General features: G+C 38.4%; 1 protein-coding gene across 1 annotated transcript in view; it reads left to right on the top strand.

The window, feature by feature from the left end:
- LRRIQ1 (leucine rich repeats and IQ motif containing 1) overlaps positions 1-25353 on the top strand; it is a 259941-nt gene that overhangs the window by 230922 nt on the left and 3666 nt on the right. The window lies entirely within an intron of this gene.

Here is a 25353-nt window from a genome sequence, read left to right as displayed (position 1 = left end):
CAAGAGATATTCTTTCTTCTGTTTTCTTTCAGAGAAATTAGGGCAAATATTTTATATTTAGAAAGATAAAGCAATGAACATAAATTGTCACTTAGTTTACAAAATTATGGCTCAACAGCAATGGATCTAGGCAATGCTACTATTCAAAGACACAACCTACAATGACATTTGTCCTTTCTGGCACCCTATGTCCTAACACAAATCCCTTCTCAAGTCAATCTCCCTGTCCTTCTTCCCCAGTACTATCAAAAGCAGTTACCATCACTTATTTCTAATAAGAATAATAAAATAAATCACTGGTCACAAAAAGATTGATAAAGGTGTTAGCTAGGCACGGTGCTTGGAGATTCGAGCAGGGGTCCCCAAACTTTTTACACAGGGGGCCAGTTCACTGTCCCTCAGACCATTGGAGGGCCGCCACATACAGTGCTCCTCTCACTGACCACCAGTGAAAGAGGTACCCCTTCTGGAAGTGTGGTAGGGGGCCGGATAAATGGCCTCAGGGAGCCGCATGCGGGTCAGGAGCTGTAGTTTGGGGACTCTTGTGACGTGTCCTAATTTGAGAGTTAAATATGTTGATTTATGGAGGTACCACCTCCACAGTCCAGTCTGCCAACAAGACCTTTGTGCACATCATTTATTTATTTATTTATTTATTTATTTATTTATTTATTATTTAGAAAATTAACAGGATGACATTGATCAATAAGAGTACATAGGTTTCTGCCCTGGCCGGTTGGCTCAGCGGTAGAGCATCGGCCTAGCGTGCGGAGGACCCGGGTTCGATTCCCGGCCAGGGCACACAGGAGAAGCGCCCATTTGCTTCTCCAACCCTCCGCCGCGCTTTCCTCTCTGTCTCTCTCTTCCCCTCCTGCAGCCAAGACTCCATTGGAGCAAAGATGGCCCGGGCGCTGAGGATGGCTCTGTGGCCTCTGCCTCAGGCGCTAGAGTGGCTCTGGTCACAACATGGCGACGCCCAGGATGGGCAGAGCATCGCCCCCCTGGTGGGCAGAGCGTCGCCCCATGGTGGGCGTGCCGGGTGGATCCCGGTCGGGCGCATGCGGGAGTCTGTCTGACTGTCTCTCCCTGTTTCCAGCTTCAGAAAAATGAAAAAAAAAAAAAAAAAAAAAAAGAGTACATAGGTTTCAGGCAAACATTTCTATAGCATTTGAACTGCTGATTATGTTGTATACTCATCACCCAAAGTCAAATCATTTTCTGTCACCTTATATTTGTCCCTCTTTATACACTTGTTGCCACTCCACCTCCTACTTTCTCCCCCATATCTCCTTTCCTACTTCACTTTTATCTAATGTCCATGAGTCTCAGTTTTATATCCCACCTATGTGTGAAATCATACAGTTCTTAGATTTTTTTGATTTACTTATTTCACTCAGTATAATGTTCTCGAGGTTCATCCATGTTGTCATAAATGGCACTATATTATCATTTTTAATGGCAGAGTAGTATTCTGTTGTATATATGTACCACATCTTCTTTATCCAATCCTCTATTGAGAGACACTTTGATTGTTTTCATGTCTTGGCTACTGTGAACAATACTGTGATGAACATGGAGGTGCATGTGTCTTTATGGACCAATGTTTTCTAGTTTTGGGGGTAGATACCCTGTAGAGGGATTGTTGGGTCATGTGGTAATTTTATTCTTAATTTTTTGAGGAACCACTATACTTTCTTCCATAATGGTTGTACTAATTTACATTCCCACCAGCAGTGAATGAGGGTTACTTTTTCTTACAGCATCTTCAACACTTGTTATTACCTGTCTTGTTGATAATAGCTAATCTAACAGGTGTGAGGTGATATATCACTGTAGTTTTTATTTGCATTTCTCAAATAGCTAGTGAAGATGCACATCTTTTCATATATCTGTTGGCCATTGTATGTCCTCTTGGGAGAAGTGTCTGTTCAGGTCCTCTCCCCATTTTTTAATTGAATTGTTTGCTTGTTTATTACTGAGCTTGATGATTACTTTATATATTTTGGATATTAAACCCATGCCAGGGCTCTTGTTTTCAAATACCATCTTCCATTTAGTTGGCTGCTTATTTGTTTTGTTGTCAGTTTCTTTTGCTGTGCAGAAGCTTTTTAGTTTGATATAGTCCCATTCATTTATTTTTGCCTTTAGTTCCCTTCCCTTTGGGGTCAAATTCATAAATTGTTCTCTACAGCAAAGATTCATAAGCTTAGTACCTATGTCTTCTTTTATGTCATTTATTGTTTCAGATCTTATATTTAGGTCTTTGATACATTTTGAATTAAATTTTGTGCATTGGGACAAGCTGTAGTCAAGTTTCATTTTTTTTTTTTGCATGTGGCTTCCTAATTTTCCCTGCACCATTTATTAAAGAGGCTTTCTTTTTTCCCTTGTGTGTTTTAGGCTCCTTTGTCAAAGATGATTTCTCCATATATATGTGGTTTTATTTCTGGGCTCTCAATTCTGTTCCATTGGTCTGCGTGTCTGTTTTTCTGCCAATGCCATGTTGTTTTGATTATCATGGATCTATATCAGTGGTTCTCAAAGTGTGTGCCAGAAGATTTCCAGGTGCGCCCTATGGTATTCCAGAGAAATATGTGCCTGTTAGGGACCAAAATACCAACAGGGTTTTTGGAGTTTAGATTTTTGGGGGACAGAGGTATGGGGAATTGGCTGTAAGCTGACAGTCTGCCCAACCGCCCACCTCACTTGCCTGATTAGGTTGCAAAAGGCTGTTAAGCTGTGGTGCTGGATTGTTTACACTACCCCCCATGTTCCCCAGAAAAACTGGAGGCAAGTTTCTTCTATCCTGCATTTAGTGTAAAGTTAAGATGATATGTATAATGGGAATTTTCAACATTCAACACAATTAAGAGCAAAAAGAGAGGAATTCTTCAATGTATTAAAGAACTGATGAGGAAATGAGAGTTTGCCTTTCAAATATATGCCCAAACATTAAAGAAATTGCTAGGACAAATCAGGCTCATGTTTCTCATAAACACAAGAATGAAAAAACTTAACATATTTGCACTGGGACCTGCCGAATTTACTAAATCTTAGTAAGAATGTATCTATACATATAAAAAGATAACGTTTGTCTTTTTGAAATTTTTTAACCCCACTTTTATATGAATTCTAAAAAGCATACCTCAAAAAATGTAACATAAAATGTTTTTTAATGTCAGAATAAATTTAATTTTGTCATATTTATTTTTAATTACCATAAAGGCATGCTTAAACTTTATATATTTTTTAATATTTGACATAATTATTATAACATGTTTTTCAGAAATTTGTATGTAGTGCACCTACAATTATTTGTAGGATTTTAAATGCACTCTGACTTCAAAAAGTTTGAGAACCACTGGTCTATATTATAATTTGAAGTCAGGTAGTATGATACCTCCAGCTTAATTCTTTTTCCTCAGGATTGCTTTGGCTATTCAGGATTTTTTATGGTTCCATACAAATCTGGTAATTTTTTGTTCTACTTATTCAAAAAATGACATTGGAATTTTGATAGGGATTGCATTAAATTTGTATATTGATTTGGATAATATAGCCATTTAACTATATTGATTCTTCCAATCCATGAACATGGAATATTTTTCCAATTTATTTTGTCCTTTTTAATTTCTTTTAATACTATACATTTTGTAGTTTTTAGTATATATCATATTTTCCTATGTATAAGATGCACATTCTTTTTTCAAAAAATTTGGAGTCTAAAAACTGGGAGCACCTTATACAGTGGTTATAGATTTTTAACTTGCATCTTCCACTTTTTTGTGCTTGTTTTTGAGCACATTGTTGAAGACAGTGATTCGTCATCAGACACAGATGAGCAAGGTAATGGATGGGAGTTTTGACAGTGATGAGAAGTTGTATGAATTTTATGATGAATAAAAATTGAGTTCAATAACTTTATGTAAAACTTTTCTTTTTTCCAAAATTTTGGTCCTCAAATTAAGATAAGTCTTATACATGGGGAAATATGGTAGGTCAGGGGTCCCCAAACTACGACCCGTGGGCCACATGCGGCCCCCTGAGGCCATTTATCCAGCCCCCACAGCACTTCTGGAAGGGGCACCTCTTTCATTGGTGGTCAGTGAGAGGAGCCTAGTTCCCATGGAAATACTGGTCAGTTTGTTGATTTAAATTTACTTGTTCTTTATTTTAAATATTGTATTTGTTCCCGTTTTGTTTTTTTACTTTAAAATAAGATATGTGCAGTGTGCATAGGGATTTGTTCATAGTTGTTGTTTTTTTTTATAGTCCGGCCCTCCAATGGTCTGAGGGACAGTGAACTGTCCCCCTGTGTAAAAAGTTTGGGGACCCCTGATGGTAGGTCCTTCATATCCTTTGCTAAATTTATTCCTAGGTATTTTTTGTTGTTGCAATTGTTAAAAGAATTGGGGGTTTTTTTAGTTCATTTTCCAATGTTTCATTTTTGTCACATAGAAAAGCAATAGACTTCTGTATATTGATTTTGTATCCTAGAACTTTTTTTATTGGTTTATTCTAATAGTTTTTGGTGGAGTCTTTGAGATTTTCTATATACAAGATTATGTCATCTGCAAAAAGTGATGCCTTTAATTCTTTCCAGATATGAATGTCTTTTATTTCTTTCTCTTGCCTGATTGCTCTGACTAAAACTTTCAGAACTATTTTGAATAAGAGTGGAGTAGGGGGCAGCCTTGTCTTGTTCCTGATTTTGGAGAAAAAGTCTTCATTTTTTTCCATTTAGTAGGATATTAGATAATGGTTTGTTATATTTGGCCTTTTTATGTTGAGGTATTTTCCTTCTATTCCAATTTTATTGAGTATTTTTAAACATAAATGAATGCTGAATCTTATCAAATGCCTTTTCTGCATCTATTGATAGGATCATATGATACACATCAAAAGATACACATCATATGATAGGTGTATTGCGTCGACAGATTTCCATATGTTGAACCATCTTTGTGCTCCTGGAATGAGCCCCACTTGATCGTGATGCATTATTTTTTAAATGTGTTGTTGTATTTGATTTGCTAGTGTTTTGTTTAGGATTTTGCATCTGTATTCATTAGAGATATTTGTCTGTAGTTTTCTTTTTTTGTGTTGTCCTTGCCAGGTTTTAGTATGAGAGTTATGTTGGCCTCATAAGATGTGTTGGAGAATATTGCTTTTTCTTCTGTTTTTTGGAAAGCTTTAAGAAGGATAGCTACCAAATCTATGAATGTTCAGTGGAATTCACTAGTGTAGCCATCTGGTCCTAGACTTTTGTTTTTGAAGAGCTTTTTGATAGTTATTTCCATTTCCTCCCTGCTTATAGGTCTATTTAGGTTTTCTGTTTCTTCATGACTCAGTCTAGAAAGATTATGTAGTTCTACAAATTTATCCATTTCCTCTAGGTTGTTGAATTTAGTACCATATCTTCTTTCATAATATTTTACTATGGTCCTTTGTATATATACAATGTCTGTGGTAATTTCTCCTCTTTCATTATGGATTTTCTCTATATGAGTCCTTCCTCTTTTTTTCTTAGTGAGTCTAGCTAGTGTTTTGTTGCTTTTATTGATCTTTTCAAAGAACTATCTCTTTGTTGTATTAATTTTTTCTAAACTTTTTTTTGTTCTCTATTTCATTTAGTAATGCTAAATATTTTGTTCTCTATTTCATTTAGTTATGCTCTTTCCTTTCTTCTGCTGACTATGGGTTGTCTTTGTTCTTCTTTTTCTAGTTCCTTAAGGTGTGATGTTAGGTTGTTTACTTGGGATTTCTCTTGTTCCTTGATATAAGCCTGTAATAATATAAACTTTCCTCTTATTACTGCTTTTGCTGCATCCCAGAAATTTTGATGTCATGTTATCATTTTATATATCTTTTGATCTTTTATTTATTTCTTCTTTATCCCAGTCATTTTTTAGAAGTATGTTATTTAACTTCTATTTTTCTATGGGTTTCTTTACTTCCTTTTTACAGTTGAATTCTAATTTCAAAGCCTTATGGTCAGAAAATATGCTTGGTATCATTTTAGTCTTCCTGAATTTGCTGATGTCTGTTTTGTGGCCCAACATATGATCTGTCCTTTAGAATGTTCCATGCACAGTGAAGAAGAATGTATAATCTGACATTTTGGAATGAAATGTCCTGTCAATGTCTATTATGTCCATTTGGTCTATTTAAGGCCAATATTTCCTTTCTTTTCTTCCTTTTTGTGTGAGATAGAGACAGAGAGAGGGACAGATAGGGACAGGGAAGAAAAAGAGAGATGAGAAGCATCAATTCTTTGTTGTAGCACCTTAGTTATTCATTGATTACTTTCTCATATGTGCCTTGACCAGCAGGCTACAGGAGAGCAAGCGACCCTTTGCTGAAGCCAGCGACCTTGGACTCAAGACAGTGACCTTTGGGCTCAAGCCAGCGAACATGGGGTCATGTCTATGATCCCACACTCAAGCTAGCAACCCTGAACTCAAGCTGGTTAGCTTGTGGTCAAGCTGGATGAGCCCACACTCAAGCTGGTAACCTTGGGGTTTTGAACCTGTGTCCTCTGCATCCCAATCTGATGCTCTATCCACTGCACTATAGCCTGGTCAGGCAAGACTGATATTTTTTTATTGATTTTCTGTTTGGATGATCTATCTAAAACCATCAATGATGTGTTGAAGTCTCCAAGTATGATTGTGTTTTTGTCTGTTTCTATTTTTAGATCAGTTGGTAGATGTCTTTTATATTTTGGTGCTCCCTGGTTCAATGAATATATATTAAGTGTTATGTCTTCTTGATACAATGTCCCTTTATCATTATGAAATGTCCATCTTTGTCTCTGGATACTTTGTTGTCTTGAAATCAGCATTATCAGATATGGATATGGCTACACCTGCTTTTCTTTGGATATTATTTGCTTAGAGAATTGTTTTCTAACCTTTCACTTTGAATCTACTTTTGTCCTTTTAGCTTAGATGTGTATCTTGAAGACACTGCTGTATGGTTGTGTTTTGCTTTTTGAGCCTATCTGCTATTCTATGCCTCTTTAAGGGTGAGTTCAGTCTATTAACATTTAGAGTAATTATTGACACTTGAGGATTTCCTCTAGACATTTTATTTTTTTCCCTGGTAGCTGTGTCTTGTTTAGTTCTTCTCTTTTTTGTTTCTGTCAGTTGTTTTGTTTGGTAGTATTCCATACTTCTTTCCTTGGTTTCTTCTTTTTTTTAAGCTGTGTGGTTCAGTAGTGGCTTTTTTGTGAACAGTTACCATTAGGTTATTAAGAGAAAAATGTTCATATCTACAAGAGTCCTTTGTCTTATGAGTGCTTCTGCACTACATCCTCCTTTGCTACTGCAGATTCTCTCCCTTTTTTATGTTATGGTTCTCACAGATTATCCTTGTTTTTATTGTGACCTTGTTGGAACTTTTTTATTTTTGATTTATTCTGTTCTTTGTGTCTGGTCAAATACCCCCCCCCCTTGAGTATTTCCTGCAGTGGGTGTTTTCTGGTGATAAATCCCCCCAGCTTCTGTATGTCTGTAAAAATTTTTATTTCTTCTTCATATTTGAAGGATAACTTTGATGGGTATATGTAGTATTCTTGGTTGGTAATTCTTCTCTTTCAATACCTTGAATATTTGGATCCACTCTCTTCTGGCTTGTAGAGTTTCTAATGAGAATTCTGATGATAACATAATGGGCTTTCCTTTACATGTTATGTTCTTCTTTTCCCTAGCTGCCATGAGGATTCTTTCTTTGTCATTGATTTTTGATAATTTTATTACAATGTGCCTTGGAGTAGGTCTGTTTGGGTTGCAGTAACTCGGCGTTCTGTTTGCTTCTTGGATTTGAGACTCTAATTCTTTCCATAGGCTAGAGAAATTCTCATCAATTATTTGTTTGAATAGGCTCTTCATTTCCTTCTCCCTCTATTTTTATTTTGATATACCCATTATTCTTATTATTCTTATATTGCTCTGTATGGTGGAGTCAGACAATTCTTTTAGAGCTCTTTCAGCTTTTTTTTTTTTAATTTATGAGTTTCTCTCCTTTTCTCTTTGTAATATCTCTAGTTGCCTGTCTTCAATGTCACTGATTATTTCCTCTATCTGGCTTGTTCTATTAGCTACACTTGCTACCTTAGTCTTCAATTCATGTATTGAGTTCTTCACCTCTGTTTTTAAAGTTTCAGTCTCCTTGGTGAGGTATATGTTTTGTTCATTAATTTGTTTTCTGAGCTCATTAAGTTGCCTATTGGTGTTTTCTCACATGCCATTAAGTATTTTTAGAACTTCAATTTTGAATTCTGTATCATTTAACTCCAAGGTTTTCATGTGATTGAGATTTTTTTCTGAAGATTTTTTATTTTCTTTCTGAACAACTCTCTTTTTTGTGTAGTCATGGTATTTGATTTCTTCTTCCTTGATGGCACTTGAGAGTGGTATTGTTAAGAACCTTAACATAAAAAACAAAAATTAAAATGAAAAAAGTACAATAAACACTATGAAAATTAAAAAAATATTATGTCAAGTAAAGAAAAACCAGAGGAAAAAATGATTGAAAACTAACAAAAAAACCCCAACATCCACCAAAAAGTCAGAATAAAAATATATTTTAAAAAATGAAATTCAAAAGAGAAATAAAAGAATAATAAGAAAAAAGGATAAATTTTGGTTTTGAGATGTTTTTTACAGTAGGTGTTGCTCTGTGAAGTTCTTGGGCTGTCCTGTACCAAGATGTTGCTGTGACAATGATGTAGGCTGCAGTCATGTTGGTGGTGGGGCGTGTTGTATGGACTTTATGGTTTCAGCTTTCTGGCTTTATGGCTTTAGCAATGTCAATCTCAGGCTTCCAAACACTCCTTCCCATGTTTCAACAGACCTGGGGACTGGATGTGGAGTACCTCTGTTCTTCAGAGGAGAGAGCAGCTCTGGAAAGGTAACTGTGGGGTTTGTCTCTGCCACTCTCTGTACTGTTAGGTGATGGAGGCAGAATCTGGGAGGCTTGGGGTCGCACTTTAGCTTTCTCTGTCTCTGCCGAGGGAGGGCTGCAGGGAGATTGCAGGAACACTGGCCATGACCCTGTGCTCTGACCACTTTGGTTTATCTCCCCCTCTGTCCTTTTATCTCACTGCTCCTCCCATCAGTAGGAGACCCAATCACTTTGAAATTCCCTCCCTGTACCCCTCAAACAAAACCCAGACAGCCTGTGCTTCCCTCCTTTCCATAGTCCAGCAGGAAAAGAACCCAGTCACTCCAAGTTTGTCTCTTCTCCAAAGCTACCTGTGAATGCATTTTATCTTCTGCCCCCTTTTCAACCCATCCTTCCTTTAGTCCATTCAGTGCATGTATCTCTTAGGCACACCTGCGAATCCAGCTGGAATTCTTTCACTATATGATAGTTGTTCAATTTGCTGAAATTTCAAGGGGAGAAATCAAGAGTATCTCTCATGCTGCCATTACTCTGATGTCATCACACATAGTTTATTATAAGAGATCTTAGTATGTGTCTTGAGAAACATTCCAAACAATTTCTTATTGTGCCCATACATTATTTGGAGGACAGCACTAACATTAAAGAAAATGGCAAAGTAATGTAACAGGAGCCAAACTACTGCTATAGACACTGCTCTGTCTTAGAGGCAAAAGAGAATACACTAGGATTTTTAGAAATTAGCTGTTTTTGTTTGGGGTTTTTTTGAGTTATTTTTTCTTTTTTGAGAAAAAAGAGAGAATGCATTTTAATTAGAAAAATTATGATGGAAGGAACAAACAGGAATTAAAGATTTTTGAGATTAAATTTGCAAATGAAAAATAAATAAGTGTTTTAAAAGAGCTTGCCAAATTTCAAATCCTCACATCATCAGCATAATAAGCTTTGGTTCTTATATTTTTTGATTATGTTTTTTAGTTTTTGAGTTGGTCATAGCCATAATTTTCTCTGATTTTATAATTTACTCATATTTTTTCTCATTTTTCTCTAAATATGAGTAGCATTGATATAAAGGTTAGAACAGTAAAATTAAAAATATAGGATATATTTTGGTAATATTTAACTGGTAGTATTCTATAATCAAAGTATCTATAATAAGTTTCTTAGTAAAAAACATTTTGAAAAGAAATATCATCTGTCATTTACTTAATAGAGATTAAATAAGTGGACAAGGTCTCCTCTTATTATTATATTTTCTACCAAATGCAGTTTCCATTATCTTTGAAGGGTAAAAAATATATTCATCATCTGGACTTATGATATTTATTTCTGTACAGGGGGAAAGTGAGTTATCTAGTGAATATAGAATATACTTTAATATAAAGGAAGAAGACCCCTAAGCATTCTATTAAAAAATGGTTGACTAATTTTTGACTAATCACTAATAGGAGACCTAATTCTACTGTCCATTTCAGTATAGAATGAAATCTACCATAGCATCATATTTTTGCTTACCTAGGAAAAGCATTTTTTTTTGTCATCTATGATTGTGAAATTCAGAGAACGCTTCCTCCCAGCAGATAAAGAACTGTGATCTAGAACAGTGCTGTCCAAAACATTAGCCCCTAGCCACATGTAGACAAACTTTAAGAAAGTTTGTCTGAACTGAGATATGAAGTATAAAACAGCAAATTTCCAAACCTAGTTTGGCAAAAGAATGCCAAATTTTCTAATAATTGTATATTGATTGTTTTAAAAAAATAGTATTTTGGCTTAAATAAAATGTATTATAAAATAATTTCATCTACTTATGTTTTATTTTTTTAATATGACTGCTAGAAAAGTTTAGATTACATGTATTTAATCTTTCATTTCTATTTAATGGCACTGATCTGGTTGCTATTCTGTGAGATAACTTAAGTAGGATGAATTGATGCGGAAAATAATTGGTAAAATAAAAATAGATAGTAACAACAGAAAACAGGGCACAAGATTTTACTCATAAGAGAATTTTTATTCTGCTAAACATGGTGAATATTATGAGATAAAAAAAGAAGGGGCACCTCCATCATGGTTTAGTTCTAGATTTAAAATGGCATAGTTGAGTTTACCTCTGCATTCATAAAATTTATAGATATATAATATATATTAAAATTTCGCTTTAATAACAGGCAATCTTATAAAGTTAGGTTGAAATCTTTTATACTGCTGGTGGTAAGAAATAGACTTAGCACCCATCTTATAGTCTGTGTTATATCAGGCTTTACACACAGATAGTTGTTAATTTGTCAAATGGCATGATTTGAATTATACCATGTATGGGGTCTTTTGATGGGATCCATATATTTGGCATCCTATTTTATTATAAACCCAGTTTTTTGTTTGTTTGTTTTTGGGTTTTTTGGTACTTTTCTGAAGTTGGAAACGGAGAGGCACTCACAGACTCCCACATGCGCCCAACCGGGATCCACCCGGCATGCCCACAAGGGGGCGATGCTCTGCCCATCTGGGGCCTTGCTCTGTTGCAACCAGAGCCATTCTAGCACCTGAGGCAGAGGCCACAGCGCCATCCTCAGCGCCGGGGCCAACTTTGTTCCAATGGAGCCTTGGCTGCGGGAGGGGAAGAAAGAGACAGAGAGGAAGGAGAGGGGGAGGGGTGGAGAAGCAGATGGGCACTTCTCCTGTGTTCCCTGGCCGGAAATCGAACCCGGGACTCCTGCATGCTAGGCCAACGCTCTACCACTGAGCCTTCCGGCCAGGGCCTATTAACCCAGTTTTAATCTAAGATATAAAGCATCAAAACTAGTAACAGTTACATAAATGAACATAATTCATTTGAAGATAACACGTGTGTTTCTAAAGTCTAAAAATATGTAATCAACACACTTTTTACACGGTACTACATGACCACAATTTTTCCTTTCCTCCAAGTGTCATATAAATCATCTATTATTCCTAGGAATTGGAATTTTACACAAATCAAAAACTGAAAACTTTTAAAGTGGCTTTTTATTTATAACTTACTTCCCTGCTCACACTTTAGAGTAAGAGCCCTCTGTAGTAGATCTGGAATGGCCACCTGTAGGAAGGGGATCATGAAGATTCTCTAGAGTTCAGTAAGGAAGAATGAATAAAGTAGCATGAGAGAGTACCACAGCTGGTGATGTTTGCTTTAACACCGGGAGGTTAGAGAGAGGGCTTCTCTGGTACTTGTCATTTTTACTTTTGGAAAATAACTAGCCAAGAGGCTGCAAAAAGACAAAGCCTTTCTATGAAGCTTCTTAGAAAAGTGAATCAATTCAATTAACATTACAACAGGTAAAGTTTTCCTCTTATTTCAAGGCTTATTTTTTACCATGACTGAATGTAATCTTTATAGCATACCTCTGGTTTTGGAGGTGGTGTTATAACCACTTTTAAATTGCAGGAGCAAAGACAAGAACACACTTCAAACCCAAGCTTTCCTTATGGAGGACTGCATACATTACCAGTGTTACCCAGGTGCGTAAATATAAAAAAATCTTTTTAATATGCCCTTGAAATTTTTGAAAAGTATTTTTACCTGCAAATGCTGTAACAGAAACTTTTAAACTTGGTTTAAGATCCTCATAGAATTGGTCTAGATCAGCATTGTACAATATAAATATAATGTGAACCATATATGTAATTTTAAATTTTTTAGTAACCACATTGCAAATATAAAAAGTAATTGATTAAATTTCTATATTTTATTTAACCCAATATATTCGAAGCTTTTTTTATTCAATGAAATTATAAAGACATTATCTTATAAGAGAAAATTTTAGCTACACTATCCTTTAAAACATGTTTTAGAGAAAAATAAAAAAGGTATAAAAATAAGATGATTTCTGATTGATATCTATAAATGTTTAACTATTAGTAATTTTTATACATTTTCTAAATCAAATAAATAGATACTAACTCTACTGCTTTGCTCTTTGATGTGGATTTGAGGTTTTCTCCCACATGATTGGCTTCAAGAAATCTATCCAAAGTTCATATCAACAGAAAATTACAAGAAGAAAGACATAGTAAGGGTGGTTCTGTTGTTCTTCATCTTGCTCTGGCTTATTTAGGTTTGGTCTAACCATGTACTTTCTATTAACTTTAGAATTAAACCAGTGCTTAGAATAAGTCAATATAACACATAGAAGGAAATAAGAAATCAGCAAAGAATTTCGTTCTGCTCAGCACATATTTTGATATGATGCATATGGAAGAAAGTGAAAAAATCATGCTTTCTGTAATCTAATTATTCTGTGTTCTAACCTTCACTGACATGCCCTTATTGACAAGTAGCAAATTCTATGAGCCTGTTTGCTTATCATTAAATTAAACTTGTAACCATAGAATGCTAGGAGATCAAGAAAGTATATGTAAAGCCCTTGGCTCGGTACCTTGGGTATCATAAGCACTTAATAAGAACCCTTTCCAAAACAATTTTCCAAAATTAAACCGAAAATTGAATCAATTCTGCAAACCTTATTTAGGAAGCACTTCCATGAGAGGATAGAAAAGTGTTTTTAAAAGATCTTTAAAATAGATTCTCTAGAGTTGCCTTGAAATGGCAGTGGAATTCAGTGCTTCAAATACATACATATTGAGCATACTTCACTGAAACTGTGAATACTTCGGAATTATAAAAAACATACATTTCTAATAAGATATTCACTTAATTTTCCACATGGACAAGGAAAAGATATATTTCTAGAAAAAACAGACTAAAATTCAGCACCAGAACTCTGTGGGCATTTCTTTATACTCCAAAATAGACCCACAAATATTAGCTCAGTATGTTAGAGCGTCCTCCAGAAATGACAAGGTTGTGGTTTTGATCCCCAGTCAGAGCACACAGTGAAAGCAACTAATTAATGCACAATTAAGTGGAATAACAAATGAATGTGTCTCTTTGCCCTCCCCTTTCTCTCCCTTCTTCTCTCTAGCTCTCTAAAAATCAATTAATAAATAAATAATCAAGCGCCAGCCAATAGCTCAGTTGGTTGGACCGTTGTCCGAAGGTGCGGAGGTTGGTTTGATCCCTAGTAAGGGCACATACAGGAGCAGCTCAGTGTTCCCATCTGTTTGTCTCTCCCTGCTTCTCTGTTAAAAAATAAATAAAATTCCACAGACCAGGTCCCAAAGCGGATGCCAGGCAATTGACTAGACTGACTCACAATCTCTGTTTCTTTCTCATCCTTCTCCTTCAAAGGAAAATATTGGCTTGGTTTTTCTCCAGAGAGACAAAAGGATATCCATTTCTTGATTTGATTTCTTTATGTTTATTCTATCTTTTTTGAGAACAAAGAATTTATTACCTAAATAACTGTAAGCTCATTTTAAAAGGTGAGTATTAACTTAGACCTAGTAAACAACACTGTAAGAAACTCTTACTTGGCCCTGGCAGTTGGCTCAGTGGTAGAGTGTCGGCCTGGCGTGCAGGAGTCCCGGGTTCGATTCCCGGCCAGGGCACACAGGAGAAGCGCCCATCTGCTTCTCCACCCCTCCCCCCCTCCTTCCTCTCTGTCTCTCTCTTCCCCTCCTGCAGCCAAGGCTCCATTAGAGCAAAGTTGGCCCGGGTGCTGAGGATGGCTCTGTGGCCTCTGCCTCAGGCACTAGAATGGCTCTGATTGTGGCAGAGTGACACCCCAGATGGGCAGAGCATTGCCCCCTGGTGGGCGTGCCAGGTGGATCCCAGTCAGGCGCATGCGGGAGTCTGTCTGACTGCCTCCCCGTTTCCAACTTCGGAAAAATACAAAAAAAAAACCCCCACAAAAACTCTTACTTTAGTTTCCTAAAGGGGATTTAAAAACTGTTTGGGGCATGAAAAGGATTAATTTCAAATGGGAATGGACAGGGAAAGGATGTTTTCATATTCTACTTCACTGATCTTGAAAGATGAGGTGGTGTTAAGAAAAGCATATTAGGCCAAGACCACAGCCTGGGTCAGTACCTAGAGACAGATAACAGTGACACGGCCAGGGAGTGGAGAATAGAACAATCCAGGGACTTGATTATTGGACAGACCTAAGAAAGCATGTCTGAAGAGACCAGGAATTAGTGGGAAATGTGATTGGCAAGTAGGATTGGATAAAACACACTGAGATCTATCTAACCAGCCTATAGATTTTACATTACATGTGTGTTCTCTGGGTTGAAAATTGCTACATGATGGTTTCAAAAATAAAAAGGTGATAGGATTCTCAGATAACATTATTACCAATAATTATGGGGATAATGTCAAAATAAAAACCCCCACAAGATTAGGGGAAAATATTGATTTAATTCAAATTTGAAATAATGTTAGATGTGTGAAAAGTTGAAATGACAGAGCCATTAGCCTTGCAGTCTGTTGAAAATTGATTTATACATGCTGATGCTTCTTAAATCTGAGGGAAACTATTTCCAAGTATAGACATTGGCTGATTTCTTTGTAAATGCTTTCTTCAAAAGACTATTGATACTGACATTGATTTTCAGAACAAGCTGTTCAACTTCACTGGGAATAAGTTCCATGAGGCCTTCAGGGGCACAATGCTGAGTCCTCTAAGTCTAGTAATGACTGTAAAAAGCACACATCTAATATTATGTACTTGAGTATATCAGAATAGAAAAATTGGAAGGCCTCATTCTTTGTCTGCTTAAGCTGTTCTAACAAAATACCAAAACAAGGTGACTTAAAGACAATTTCTCACAGTTCTGGAGGCTTGAATTCCAAGATCAAGGTCCAGCAATGGTCAGGATTTTAGTGAGGGCCCTCTTTCTGGTTACAGGTGGCAATCTTCTTGCCTTGTCCTCACATGGTAGAGAGAGGCATTATGTTGCTTCTCCCATTTATGGGAGCATTCATCTCACCAGGAGGGCCCTGCCCCCATGATGGTATGTCACCCTGATTACTTCCTGAAGACCCCACCTCCAAAGGACATCACACCAGGGACTAGTCCAGCATATAAATTTGAGGGAACTCCAATAGTTAGTCCATAGCAGCCTCTTAGAGACTGCATAGTTTAATTGATAAGAATTATATTTCTAATAACTCCAATATAGTCTTTTTCAATACATTGCTTAAAATTAGAATATTCTAATGAGATGTTGAGAGTTTAACAGAGAACTGTATTTGTTTTAGGTTATAAAGATTTATGTATTAATAACAGAGCTGGGAGTTGGACCCCAATGTCCCAAGTTACAAAAATAGTCAAAAAAATTTTAAATTATTTTAAAGTGTTAGGGGTAATATATAAGAGCCTCACAATAGTGGTTTGAGGTGAGCACACTTACCTTAAACTAGTACATATACCTCAAGACATAGAATCTGCATGGAGATTGTTCCTCATATGTTATCTTTTCTCCCTTTTTATTCTTAAATAATTATAATTCTACATTTTCTTAAATTGTTTGTTTTTTAAATTTTAAAGTGAATTTTTGTTTCATAGTGCTATTACGGTAGTTTCTTTTTACTATGTCCATAATCTTTATTAAAATCCTTTGCCTTTCTAAGTTTTAAAATTCATAATAACAGTTAATAAATAGTGCTTATCATATGTCCAGGCACTGTCTCTCAATGCTTTAGACACATGAACTCTCCTTATATTTACCCCCATCCTTTGATATATGTAGTATTTGGAGCCCCGTTTTACAGATGATACTAAACTATAGAATGGTCACAGAACTTTCTCAGCATCATACAGCCAGCAGGTGGTAGGCAGAGATGAGCTCAAACCTTGTGAGCCTGAATCTAATGTAATTACTACACTTTTGATGTTTTAGATGAAAAAGATGTGCACAAATGTACATTTTCAAAACATTTGTGTGTAACCAGTTAGCCAAACTTGCCATTTATATGTAATAAAAAGGGTCATCTAGATAATAAAAATATGAGCAGATCAAAATGATGCTATGGTTATTTGACAGAAAATGCTTGCTTTCTAAATGTAGTCTTTAATTTCAGGTATTATAATTGAGGTGAAATATGATAAAAGGTCATTTTTTTCTATGTTGAGAAAATTAATCCTAGTTTGGAAATTAATAGTACAGCAAATCTTTTTGTGTGTAAAGGAAGCTTCAGAGATATAATGTTACTGTAAGCATTAAGGACATCATTTGCAAGCTTTTGATTTGGGAGAGAGTTGCACACCACATTTAATTCTATAACATCTCTTGGCTGATACCATGCAGCTTTGTGAATCAGCCCACTTTGATTGTTAGAGAGCTTACTTTTTACATTTAAAAAAATAATAAAACTGTATTCTACTTTAAGCCAATACATCTATTTCCACCACTAAGGCTAAGTTTAATCACTCTCCTGCATATCTTTTCTTAGCAAATAATTACTAATTTTTTAAACCATTGTTTGCATGACATGGTTTCCAAATCTTTTTTGACTCACCCACGGTACACTGGAAAACTTCTAAGTTATTAATTTCTCTCAGTGAACATTGTTTCCAGAGCACTCCTCCGTTCCCTTGATTTCTGCTACAATACAGTATGTAGAGGATCTGATCTTTCTTGATGTGTGACTGCTTCCTTTTAATGTTTGTCTCCACTGGTTTCATTCTATCATACTACCTTCTCCAGAAATAGTTGCCTCTCAATTTTTTCTTCTATTTTAAGCTTTATTTAGCTCCCCTAAGAATGCATACTTTGTAAAACGTTGTAAGTACAGTTTCATACTTAAGTATTTGGTGAAAATATCAAATAGAATTAAGGTCCACTTTTAATGGATAATACTTGAAGAAATTTAAAAAATTTTTTTTACAGCATTCCACAATGTTCACTTCTAGAGTAAAAAGATTTGTATGAAAGCCTTTATATCCTATACAGTTTGCCTCAATCTAATCTTTTTCAACACATTGCTTACAATGAGAATATTTTTTGAAAAGATGAGATCCTAATAGGAAACTGTTTGTTTTAGGTTATACAGACTGATGTGTTAACAACAGAGCTAGGAGTAGGACCCCAGTCTCCCAAGTCACAAAAATCTTTTAAAATTGTAACAGACTGACTGCTGTGATCCAGCAGTTAGAGATGCCCAAAGAAGCTTATATAGCTCAAATGAGACATTGTCCATAGATCTATTTTAATAAAAATTACATTAATAAAGTTTTTTTCTTCGTTCATTTTGCCAAGGTTTAAATTTCTTTTTAAACTCTAAGACAGTATCCAGTTATAGTAACATTAGAAAGAGTGCCAGATCAAAGGGCATTCTCCTCCAAAGAGAATACTCAGTTACTAGATTTCATTTAATACAATTCAATTATTGACAATTCTTTATGTAGTAAAGGAATGACAGCAAACCCCTCTCCCCAGCATGTGAATCAAATACAATGTAATGAAAAATAATGTTATTAACGCTAATTAGAAATTAACTGTATTGGAAATATTTCGATTCCCTATAAATAACTGCATTAAAGAGATTTTTTTTCCTAAAACTAGTTCCTTTAAAAATGAAAGTTCTCTTAAGAACTGAGTTTATTATAATTTTTATATTGCATAAGTGATTGAAATCTCAAAAAATTAAATAAATGAAGTATTTGAAGTCAATTTTTTCTTTCTGGTAACTTGAAAAAAATTACTTGCTGAAGTATTTGATAAAATAGCAGTAAATATTTTAATTGCTTGTTATATTTGAACTCAATAAATTGTGGGTTTATGAGGTCTCATGATCTCAGAGAACAAACTATGAAGGTAGAAAATGTTGAATGGTTCTGACTTTGTAACTGAGGTCCGTTCGGGGCATCTGTGGGGAGCTGAAAGTGACGTAGTCCGCTGAGGTCCCGAGGACCCCTTGTCAGCAGACGTCTTCGAACGTGGCCGGCGCCACCCTGCTAGAGGTGGCTCCCGCCAGCTTTGTTTAACAGAAAGGACATAAAAAATCCGGTAAAAGATAAGAAATTTTCACTGTAAAACAAAATCTTAAGAAGAGACTGGCCGGCTTCCTGGCACTTAAGGTGCCCGTTAGGAAACCCTGCAGTCAGACCGAAACCTGGCTGTCCCCAGAGGAGAGCTGCTCCTGAACTCTGAAGGACAAGTCGGAGAGTGAGGTGTGCGCTAGGCGCTCGTGCTCTCTCTCTCTCTCTCTCTCTCTCTCTCTCTCTCTCTCACACACACACACACACACACGCACGCACGCTACTGTCAAAAAGAGTTACAAGTCCGCTAAATCTGCAGCAGTCTGTGATGCGGATTAACTCTGATGGCCGACCTGTAATACAAACAGGGCACTGTCCTTACCGGGGGGGTGGCTGGATGATCTATCTGCCAATATCAATATTTGGATGGAAAGCTTAAAATGCGTTGCTTTCCCAAGAGTTAGACTTTAAAGGAGGGAAAGCAGTGCTGACGAAATATTAGCAGCCAATGGGTTAACCACTAACTTCTTTCTGGAGTCGTCGAGGGTCTTTTAAGTTTACAGGAGAAACGAGGCTCCACTATCTTTGCTCAGAATAGAGACTCCCCCACGGAGGCGCCCTTAACCACAGCGGCGCCCCAGGTCGTCGGTCACTTCGCTTCCCGCCTTCAGGTCAAATCAGGTGTCATTGCGAGACTCCGCCTGCGCCCCCCGAGGCCCCGCAGCAAGGCCCCCGCAGCCCCGCCGGGAGGTGGTCCCTGTCCGCGGTGCGCACCAGGTGCCGGCCGCGGCCACGCTGCGCTCGGACGGCCGCCGGAAGTTAGCTCCGCTCACGGCCTTTGCATGAGTTCGCCGCAGAAAGCTCGGGCTTGAGATCCAACGGCAGCTGCCTTTGTGCACGGGCGCCAGCTCTGGGGTGCAAGGCCGCGCGTCGGGGGCGCCGCTGGCAGCACCGGGTCCTGTCTGCAGCCCGAGGAGGGGCGTCCCGCGAGCTGGGCTTTCCTTCTCGGAGCCACAGAGAGCTTTGAGTTCCGAAACCCTACCTACGACACGTTGCAAGTTAAAACTCACTTATCAATTCACATCAGGAATCCATAGTGCTGGGGGTGGGCAGGACAAGTTGGAAAGGAGAAGTGAGAACATTAATCTTTACCTTTCTCTAAAGTTCTTTAATGATTTTTCTAGTAAAAAAATTGGCACTCTCCACCGCCACTTCTTTCCCCCCGAATAATACTTGATATAATAAAAGTGTTTGTGTCTTTCTGTTGAATTCATAAAGCACCATGGCAAAGAGGTTAAGTTAGATTAAGAACGGTTGTCAACTACTTAGAATGAATTGCATTCTAAGCGCACCACCTCGGAGTCCAAACCCTATCCTGTTCCCCCGAGGTAAGGGAGGTCCGTGGGCGAGGGTGGGGCACAATGGGTGGAGGTCGGCCCGGAGGGTGTTCTGATTATCTCTACTGGACCCTCCTTGATCATGTCTACTGGCCATACCTTGGTGGGTTTGCTTAACGACCGCAGACGTCCAGGACAAATGAGAAACATACGTCATGTCATTTTGACTCTTTCTATACTGAGATCCTCTTTAAGGAAGGTGAAAAATCAATGCGTGAATGTGTATGCACAACATCTTTCTTGAAAATAAGCTGTCTTTAAGACATATCTGGTAAATCAGAAGGAAAATGTATCTAAAATATATTGGATAGAACTTGAACCAATTCAGATCTCAAAATAGCGAAAAATGTGTAATAGGTAAGAGGAATGATTTTCTGGTACAGTCTGGGTTTATGAATTTAATACAGTTTAGCTTAATTATGTATACTTTAAAGGTATATGTCATAAAAGAAATATAACTTTAACGGTCTTTGATTTTATGACAATCAGAACTTTCTGGAGCAATGACAATATCCATTAGCAGGAAATAAAAGGTGATTAGATGATCATGATTGAATTATAAATTTTAATATTTGTAGTAAATTACATCTCTATACTAAATGTAAACGTCTGTAGTAAATGTAATTAATGACATGTTAAATCATTCAAAATATTTGCACGGGGGGGGGGGATAATCGTGTTATATTTTTACATTTCTATTGGATCCTTTAGGATAACAGAAGTCAAATCCATTTCTCTCTCTCAGAAAAAGTCAACTATGTGAAAAATTGTTACTGAAATAAGTTGAAATTCAACAACCAGCATAGCTTTAGAAAAATCCTATGAGATTTTGAAATGCTAAAATACTTAATATTATTACTGAAATCACAGATAAATACAATCTCTTATATTTGAGAGCTTTTTAACAGTACACTTGAAAGACGACAGGATTGGTTGAAATTCGGGTAATTTTTTAAAATTAAAATTCAGAAGCTTCAAAAATGTGACTAAGTTATATATTCGTCTGTGGGTATATTTTCTAGAGTAGACGATGACAGATTGGGACATCTATTTTGAAGAAAAGCTTAAATATTTCTTTATATATATATATTTATCTTGATGAAAACCTCGTGAGCTGCTTCGATGCGAAATATGTTTCTGTATCTGTTCAGTCTCTAGAGCTGTGGGAAGGCTGAAGATGAAGCCAGGGAAAGAAAACAGCAGCGGAGCACACACAAACATGAGGCCACCTGGCTTCTGGCCAACATACATGACATTCAATTATTTTAGTGCTTTTTCATGAGAGTTTTCCCTTCACCCAGCCTCCCCTCCCTTCTCCAGATCCTTGCTTTTCTACATTTGGCATAGTTCATCTGATTCAGCACGCATTCTTCCTAGCTTTACTTACAATATGCCTCAAACTCACCCGCAAAAAGAAAGTGCTTAGATTAAAATTCTTGCAATCCTATCTTGACATTCCCACTATTACTATATATGTGTGACGTTTCTCTCAATAAATGAGAAAGAAAGGAACTAGGGTAGTCTACACATTGCTTCAACTGCTGCTTTGATGTATGTATTCCAAATATTTTTCATTTCCCAAAATATGTTCTCATGGGGGAGGAGGGATTTAAAAGAAGCTTTTAGACCTTGAGAAAAAATTTTTCAAAATATAATAAGTTAAGCTGACAGACAGGAAATTTTTTATCTGAACTTGACGTGTTTGAACTTACCTTTGTGTGTGTGTATGTGGGGGGAGCCATATATAGTCCTTTAAGAGGACATTTCAACTAGTTCTATACTCTAAAGGGAACTTAATAAAGAAAACTTTATTAAAACACTCCAAATCTGTGTTTGGGGAGTTGGCACTTATTAACAGCAACAACCACAAACTGGTTGCAGGGATGTTGGATGTTACTTCAAATCAGAGCATTAGAGTCACTTCACAAAAGAACCTTTCCACTGTGTTAGCATCTGATGGTGCCAGACTCGGGGGATGAAGAGAAAACAGTGTTTCAAAGAGGCCGAGACTAGAACCTGCAATAGGTCTTGTTAATCCTTATCCTTATCCTTTTTCTTCCTGACTCTGCACATCCCTTCACTGTGCCTTATTCCCATCAAGAGATGCGAAGAAGCATCAATAGCTACATGGCATGCAGAGATCTGAAAGTGCTAGAATCCTCTGGCGCCCAATATTTTGTTAGGCTTTCAAAGAAATTGATGGCTCCCCGACTCCATCCCTCCCCTACTCCCACTCTCACCCACTATCTCCTACAAGTGTTGCCCATTGGTAAAGCAAAGGAGAAAAGGAGGCAGCAGCTTTATTCCCAGTACATTTTTTGATTGACATGAAAGATGGGTAGCAGAATCCTGGGATTAGAAAAACAGTATTCTCAGAGGTGAAATAAAGGTGGTACTAAGACAGGAGTGGTAGAGGGTGATAGGCTGAATCTGCTCAGATAAATTCCCAATTAGAACCTCACTTGATAAAATGAGTTTTACGTGCCAGCTGATGGCTCCTTAGAACACTGGTCCCTGGAGCCCTGGCCATGAGGACTGTTTTGAACTGGGTAGGGTTGAGGTAAGGAATAAAGATTAGGAGCAGGTTTTAAAAGCCTGCTTGGGCGGAAAGAGCTATATTGGTCTGGATAAAGTAGCTAAAAGCATTCATCAAAGTGCTATGGTCATTTTCCATGAAGGTTATTCTCAAAGCATTAGGCAGAGGAAGCTCAGGTATGTCTAAGGAAAGGTGAGACTCCTCCCATCTGATTTCTGCTCCCTCCTTGTGACCTCCAGAAATAATTTAATTATCATTGTTTTAATTAGCATCATTTAAAATTTATTATAAATGCTCCATTTGCTAGAACTAAGTCACTACCATAAACTCCATCTCAACCTCTCAAATGAAGAGTTTAATGAAGCTCTTGGCAACCAGAGACCCAGCTTCTTGCCAAAAACTGCAGATTAAGCATTCCTTATGGGAGTTTGCCATTAGCTGTTCCTTCTGTTATATGCACATGTGGTTACATGTCCCCAAACGCACAGGATTCTGTGTAATAGATTTTCATTTCCAGGAGGTTCCAGGGATGTTATGTGGGGTTAATGACACCTTGCACCCATTCCTTCAACCACCACCATCAAACTTGGGTCTGAGGTAAGGGGTGGGAAGGCCCTACTAGGCAGCTGTCCTCCTTGGCCTCCCTGTAGTTTCTTCTAGGAGCTGAAACTTTATTGGTATACAAGTACTCTAGGGCTCGTATCATATGTCTTTCATTTAAAGGACACCGAATGTTTTTCAGGGAATTTAGGGCTCTTAAGACGCATATTTATAAACAAGCTGACAGAGCTCTACGACATAACTAAGTTTATAGCTAGGAGTTGTTTGTATATGTCCTCAAGTCTGCAAGGCGATCTTGCTGCTGGGAATTTTTAAGGGAAAAAATACTAAACGGTCATTTCTCTTATCCTTCTTATGTTTATTAAAAAAAAAAGTTGCAGGCTTTAAGAATATCTGATGGTAAGGTAGAGAGAGGGGGATAGAAAATGGAAAAAAAACATCAATCCACACAGGAGTAAATGGATAACTCTACACTCAACTTTCCCGTAGGGGTGGCCCAGGAAGCGGCTAGAAAATGACCAGAAAGCGAACTGCTGCTGGTCCTTAATCAAGGTCGGGGCGCCTCATCCTTTGCTCGACTTTTGGGTAGTGCCCCAGCCCAGGATGCCAGGCTTGAAGTCCCCGCGCTTTGATACAATTTAGCTTTCTCCTGGAGCGCTGTCCGGGAAAGCTTTTCTTTGACCGCGCCCCCTTTGAGATTTAACAGTTTGTTGTTGGTGCCGTTGCAGGCTTCGGGAGAGGGTAATAATAACACAGCAAAAGCTACGTAAGTATAATAGTGTCAGCTCGCCAGAACCTGGATGCGCGCTCGAGGCCACTCTGAGCGTGACGCCACGAACTGAGCTTGTGCCCTGCTCAGGAGAAGCGACTCGGCAGAAGCCAGACCGCTGCTTCGGGCCGCCGGATCCGCTCCTAGCAGACCGACCTGGGTGTTTCGGGCCGGCACGGCTTCTGGGACAGTGCCAAGAACAGCTCTGAGGAGCGCAGCGTCCCATGACGGTTCCTCCCTGGCTGCGGTCTGTCCTGACCTTGAAGAGGGCCTGCCAGCGAGTCTTGGGTCAGCCAAGACCCCGAAGAGGATGGACATTCCCGAATGCATCCGGGTGTCCGGCTGCTCGCCAGAGTTGGGCTTAGCCTCGCCACCCCCGGGGTCCGGGCAACACGGTTGTCAGGCTGGCCTGGGGAAATGCGACTGGCGCTGCGGAGCCTGCGCGTGAAATCCCGGAGCCGAGGCTTCCTTGCGAAGGCGCAAGCCAAAATCCCCAACTTGCAGAAGCTTTTCACCAAATTTGCCAGTTTGAGAAGCCTGTTGCAAATGGCTGCCTTTTTGTGCCCAAGGGCCTGTACGCATTCCCCTCCGGCGCCGCGGGGTCCTCGGAAGTCTAAATCAGCCCCGAGCCACACGAGGGTCTTTAAACCCCGCAGAACTGCCCTGCCCTCAGGGAGTGGCCAGCGCCCGGCCGCCTCACCACCCCTTCGGGCGGGAACCGAGGCCGGGCCCTGCCCGCACCCGGCCGCCACCTCTCGCCTGCGCCCAGCTCCGCGCGCGCCCCTCGCTCCCTGCACGCGTTTTTCAAAGTAACTCCACCGCGTTTACGAGTAAAAATAATAGTGTTTTAAAACACAGCGCTGAAGGCCGTCCTCGTTCATAAACCCCTTTGTGTAACATGTTCCCCACTGGCCTATATTAAGGACCGATTGGAGGCACTTTTTCCTATCGAGATTTCTTAAAATAATCGTGATCTAATGATAAAATCGTGTACCAAGGGGAGGCTGGGAAGGTGGAGAAATAGGATGGTATTGGTACAACGTTTTCCATGCCTCTTGCCCGGCTTCCCTCTCCCACCGAACGCCCCCAAGTCCACACGCCGCCGCATTCCGGCAAGAAAGGCCAGGCCGTGGGCTCGCAAGCGCCAGGACCGCGGGTCGCTGAACTCCTCTGGGCTAGAAGCAGACGCGGCCCCTCTTGCACGCCATCCGTTAATAGCTGCCAATATATCTGGCTTCTCCGGCTTCGGATTAATGTGGATCTTCCACATAAACGATTTACGGATGAAATAAAAGCCCCTTAGAGCAATACTTCAGG

The sequence above is a fragment of the Saccopteryx bilineata genome, chromosome 2 (genome assembly GCF_036850765.1).
Source record: "Saccopteryx bilineata isolate mSacBil1 chromosome 2, mSacBil1_pri_phased_curated, whole genome shotgun sequence".
In the NCBI taxonomy this organism is placed as follows: Eukaryota; Metazoa; Chordata; class Mammalia; order Chiroptera; family Emballonuridae; genus Saccopteryx; species Saccopteryx bilineata.
This window is presented reverse-complemented; position numbering and strand designations above follow the sequence as displayed.